Raw genomic sequence first — 6,183 nt, 5'->3', positions numbered from 1 at the left:
TAATAAAGCTCCACCTGCGTTTGCCACTTGACTTGTGAAAGTCATTGACTTTCAGTGCATTTCTCTCAGCCAGTAATGACGTGCATGAAAAGTTAAAATATTCCTTTGTTGGACTTGGAGCTTAGTGAATCAGCACCCAGTTATCTGTAGAGCACATCCCTATAGAAGGAAAAATGAAGACAGTGAAAAAAGAAAGGAGAAAGCAGACGGAAAGGAGATAGCTGTCTCAAGAGGCATATTGGAAAGCTGAAAAAGAGGATGAAGAGACAAACAGTGAGGAGACTCAATTTCAAACATTACAATTCAATCAACATTATTCTTCCCCAGGCAGCAGTAACTGCAAGAAAGCATTAAAAACACATAAAAACATCACAAAAATTATATTACGCACTCCGAAGGTCAGGATTGATTGACGATAAAGTGCACTATACTATTTCATGTCGGCAATGCAAAATATATAAGTACATAAGTGCTTAAAGAGGACCGGACTGACAGCGAGAGGAAAGACAAAAAGAGTGCGTGCGTGATGACTGTGAATGAGAGTTGGCAAAATGGGAAGATTAACGAAAGGTAGAGAGGCTGCGGAGAAAAAAAAAAGCTGTACTTAGCAAAAGGAGACAGAAAAATGCTTGTAAAGAGGATCGAGCGATAAAAAAAGCTGATAAAAGGAGGGAAATATGCTTTAGCCAGAGCTTGTATGAGCGGGAAATTATCTAAAATGATATAAAAGAGCTTTATGCAGCTTGCATAAAAGAAAGAACACGCTTAATGTGCGGTAGGCACTTTCCTTTTCTAAATCTCCTCAGGAAAAAAAAACCTCCTTAAACATCCTCCTCGTTTGTCGTTTACTTCCAAGCTCCAAATATCACAAAAGGCATGTGTGTGTGTGTGTGTTAAATGGATGTTATCATGTTTCAGGCTTTGCGTGCGTGTTTTACAGAGCACATGTTTGAGAGTGTGCTGTAAGTGATGTTTGCTATAAGCACTCAGCCATCCATGACAGTGAAGTGGTGTAATGTGTTACAGTCTATCCAATATCACCCTAATTCCACTATTGAGCTACGCGGCTGCCAGCTAGTACCAGCTAATACTAGACACAGTCTCTCACACACACAGATGCACCAAAAGGCCACAGCGAAAGTCAAGTTTCGCGTTTTTTTAACACTGTTTTGACTCAAGTGCTTGCTTCCACATGTTTCTGTTTAACTAAAGTAAATACACGCGGTGTAATTTACAAGTAAGGGCCATCCCTGCCTTTAACCTGTACTCTCAACCCTAAAAACAGACATTCATCTAATAAACGGCTGGATTGAGGACTCACAGGGGACCTCTATTTTAAGGTTGTCTTTTCCCACCGGAGCTTTTACTGATGTCACAGGACTGTAAAAAGTCAGTCTACTCACACTTACACAAACATATACAGACACAGCATAATAAAACCAATTTATGATGGCTCATTTTTATGCTGCACTTCCATGCACAGCCACTCTTAGCTCGGCATAGGGTGGTATTTGTCTTATGCTTCATCCCGCTGAGCTCACTTCATACTTTGTAAAGGAGTAGTGGCATAAAATTGAGCCGTAAAGCAAATTTCTTTCTCGTGTCATCATGTGCTCAAATGATGGCTGGTGGGAGGATGGAAAAAAACAAGAAACATTGCTTGGATGTTTGGATATATATAAGCTGAGGGATTTTGTAGTGATGTCATCATGACTTCATGTGGTGATGCCACCTGTAACAGCTAATTATCTCATCTATCATATCATAATCAGTCAAAGCTTGGTTTTATTTTTAACTCAAGTGAGGGTGAGCCACAAAATTCTGAATCACAGCGAGAGATGCTGCGAACAAACCGCCTCCTGTTTGATAACTGCAGGCAACGCTGGCTCATAATAGCTTGCAAAATTCAGTCCACTGGTTTGTTTTCTTGGACATGAAATTCACTTGTTTTTCCAGGTTAGAGTGATTTCAGCAGAAAGGACATATTTTGCTTAGTTTTTATTGCCTAAACCTAACCTAACTGATCTGGCGTATGATCTGTGCACATGTACTGTCATGTTAAAAAAAACCCAAATTAACATCATAGGAAGTCCTGTGAATTAAGTACACCTTAAGTAAGAGTGTAAGTAGCAGGTGTGAGTTAATTGGCCATAATGAACAGCACCATGTTTGGTGAAACCCAAACAAAGCCTATCAGCGCACATACACTTCATGCTAACTGTCAAGCACGGCGGTGGAGGAATGATGGTTTCGGTTGGTTTTACGACCGCAGGACCTGGGTACCTTTAGGTCAATGACACTCTTTTGAATTCTAGAGTCAAATGTGAGGTCTGAGAGATAAAGCTCGCCTTACAGAATTGTGCATAACTTAATAATGGAGAGCATCCTCACACAGAACATCACATCCTGGCATAGGAACAGCTGTGTTAAGGCCCCAAAAGCTCTTCAGAGAGTGATCCGTGTGGTAGAACGCTGCGGGGGGGCTGCTGTCCCTTCCCTACAGGACATTTACACCAGGAGATGCTGGTCCAGAGCAGTTCAGATATTGAAGGCCTCTCCCATCCCAGCAACAAACTGTTCCAGCCTCTGCAATCAGGCAGAAGCTCCTGCACCATCCGGGGAAAAACAGAGGGGCTCAGGAGGAGCTTCTACCCTCAGGCCATCCGAGTCCTAAACCAGAAAATACCCCCCTAATTTAGTTAATGTATATAATTCACTACTTATGTCACACAGTCCTATTAATTTCCACCTGTAGTTGCATCAATTTTTCACCTCAGAACTGAGATAAGTTTTAAATCAGAACTTGTCCATTTGGTTTCACCAGTGGTTAATTCGCCTGTTGTCACATTTCATGGCCTCAATGCTGCCAGTTTCTTCCAGCTTTAAAATACAACAGCTGCCACTACTTGAGTGCTCAATTTCCTTGGTTTACAACACGCACCAAATTGCAGTAACACAATCAGGCCAACCAACTGCTGTAAACTCACATGTGAGTCAAGGTTCAGGGCAGGGTAGCGTGCTTTAAAGGAGCAATTAGCATCAGCTTATAATATACAGATAGAAGAAAGGAGTGAAGGAGCAGCAGCAAGAGCAGACAGCAGATCACTAATTAAATTAAGAATGAACTCCCCAAGAGTTTGCCTGTTTCCAGCGCTTGAGTCAACAAATTAACAACAGCCCCACGGCACCTGTGTGTGACTCAGTCTAACTTAGCAGGTTTGTTGTGAGGAGTGCATGTCTCCCTGTGTGTGACAGTAGTGCTGTGCAATGCTGCAAATTTGATGCCGATCCAATAACAAGGCCCACTACTGCTGCTACCAGTACCGATATCTTTAAAGGCAGCTTATGTAGAGGGAGCAGGGTGTCATGAGTTATAAGACGACTCATTGATAATATGCAAATTCTGAACACATTTTAATGCATTTAAAGCTTTTGCTGTTTAAATGTGCTATAAGCTATAAATAATACAGACGTGGTAGTCAACACAAAAAGGCATTTTTCATAGTGCATGTTTAAGGTACAGCGGTCCCTCGCTATATCGCGGTTCACTTTTCGTGGCCTCGCTGTTTCGCTGATTTTCTTTTGATGCATTTTGAATGCTTTATTTTTTTATTTTTTTTATTTATTTATTTTTTACAGCACATTGTGTTCTGCATCCTGATTGGCTGTAGACCATTTTCAATCAATCTCGTGCCGTGTCTCCTGTACAGCACAGAATGCACCTGCGGTAGCACCCAAAAGCCAGAGGAAGATGCTAGCCATCGCACAAAAAGTTGGATTTCTGGACATGCTAAAGGAAGGTAGAAGTTACCGTATTTTTCGGATTATAAGGTGCATTGAGCGAAACAAAACAGTCAGATAAGTCAATCTTTACTCAACTCGTTCTTCTTGCTTCCTCCACTTCTGTACCATTGATTCATTAATGGTTTAATAATTGTAAACAATAAAGTTGGCTACTTCACGGATTTGACATTTATTTAACGCAAATCAGAGGATTACATACTCAACAAGTTAGAAACAAAGTTTTGATCTCATCGATACAATACCAATACCACCGTTGGTATCAATACTATAGATATTTGGATCAAGCCGCCCATCTTTATGCGACAGGGAAAGAAGTGAATACTGTCAACAGTAGTAACGTAGCCATGAAGTGTTTAGCTACACTGTAAAAAAAATCATGATATAAAAGTACTTTACAGTTTTGTACTGTTCTTCTAGATTATCATTAAATTCACATATATAGACTGTGATTTTACATTTCAACTGTAAATTAACGTTAAATCACTGTAAATGTCAGAAAACATAATTTTCTTGTTTTTTTAATGTATCTGTCTGTACATATGCATATTTATATTGTTAAAATACATTCACAAATGCATCATAATTTCACAAATATTTGTCCGTTATTTGAAAGATTGAACTGTTAAATTCAAATGTAATGCTATGGAAAAATATATAAAATGATTCGTATAAACTTTTTTTTTACATCAAATAATTATTATCATTATTGTTATTTAGGGCGATGGTGGCTCAAGAGTTGGCAGTTCGCCTTGTAATCAGAAGGTTGCCGGTTTGAGCCCCGGCTCGGACACTCTTGGTCGTTGTGTCCTTGGGCAAGACATTTCACCTACTGGTGATGGCCAGAGTGAAATTGTAAAGCACTTTGAGGGTCTCATAAAGCGCTATATGAATGCAATCCATTGTTATTTAAACCAACTGTTAACTGTATATTTCTGTACATTTAAGTATTATTATTCATATTGCCGCAATCATTTACCTTGTTTATAGGTAATTTCATTGTTTAATCACATTAAATCGTTACTAATTTAATGTTTAAAAGCACTTGAAAAAGGCAAAATCCCATGTAAAATTAGGGCAACAAACTGTATTGTCATTACTGAAAATAACTGTATTTTCATGGGAAGTTATTTTATGTTATTTTATGGTATTATTTTGGCGCCCCATCTGCTGGATTATTACTGTTTTTTTAGGATTTTTTTTTACGGTGTAGCTTAGGGTTCAGAAAAACAAATGAAATTCGGCCCCCAAAAATTTAGTGTTTAACCCAAACTGTAAACATCATGGTTATCATCACTACTGCTATATCAGAATAACCCGAGTTCCTACCACTCTACGCATGTTCCTTATAGTTTGGCCTCATTAAATGACTGGAATCCACAACTATATGAGTTCATCCGCCTGCTGTGGAGGAAGTTGGCAGGGACACCTTATCAGATTATTTTACGTAGCACCCATGTAAATATTTTCCCTGGAATTATCAGTTGGACTGATTTCAGTCAGGCAGAGGAAATGTTGGCACGTTCGTTGTTTGAAAAGCAGATCATATTGTTCAGAGAAAAAACAAACCGCCAGTTTTTAAATAGCATGATTTATGTTCAGCGGGGGGAAAAAAGGCCCGAGCACCGTGAGACTAACAACAACCAATGTAAACAAAATTCAATTTCTTCTTCTTCACTCCTTAAAATTGCCAGTCTTCATATAACCTGCATCTGTTTGATGATACCCACTATGATGTCGACGATGAGTTTATCTCATAAATATTTATGTCAGCCTCCAAAGGCAGCTAAACTCCATACAGCAAATAAGAAGGCGTGTGCTCGGATTAGGTGAGTTTTCCTTTTAGTTCTTTGCAACATGTATCAAAAGATGAAATGGCTGCCACCTTACCACTGCACTGAAAGAGGACAACGTGCATGCTGCAAGTATTTTATCACTGGAAATGGAGTTTTATATAAAGGCAAACACATAAGCAACAAAAAGGTCTTTTCTTTCTCATATGAATAGTGCCATTACTTGTAGTTTTAGACAGAGTGAAGCCTAGGGTGGCTCAACCCCCCCCTCCACACACACACATATTGTTTGAGTGATAAAAAAGGGGGCTGAGAGCGGGAGAGATAGATTTGCACACATCTCGCTTTGGCCTTTAAGAGGCGGAAGCTGTCTCTGGTTTGTCATTTAGTGATGAGCACGTGAACAGAATCGGGTCGTGACTTTAACAGAATACTCGGAGAGAAGTGAAGGAGAGAGTCGAAGAGGAGGGGGAGTGAGAAAGGATGGAGGACAGGGAGGGAAGGAAGATTGAAGATTAGAGAAAAAAGAGGGAGACAGAGGGAGGGAGATATTTAGATGGGGAAGTGATGGAAAAGGGTGAGAGGGGAT

The sequence above is a fragment of the Neolamprologus brichardi genome, chromosome 3, assembly GCF_056152115.1.
Source record: "Neolamprologus brichardi isolate AB-2024 chromosome 3, ASM5615211v1, whole genome shotgun sequence".
Taxonomy (NCBI): Eukaryota; Metazoa; Chordata; class Actinopteri; order Cichliformes; family Cichlidae; genus Neolamprologus; species Neolamprologus brichardi.
This window is presented reverse-complemented; position numbering follows the sequence as displayed.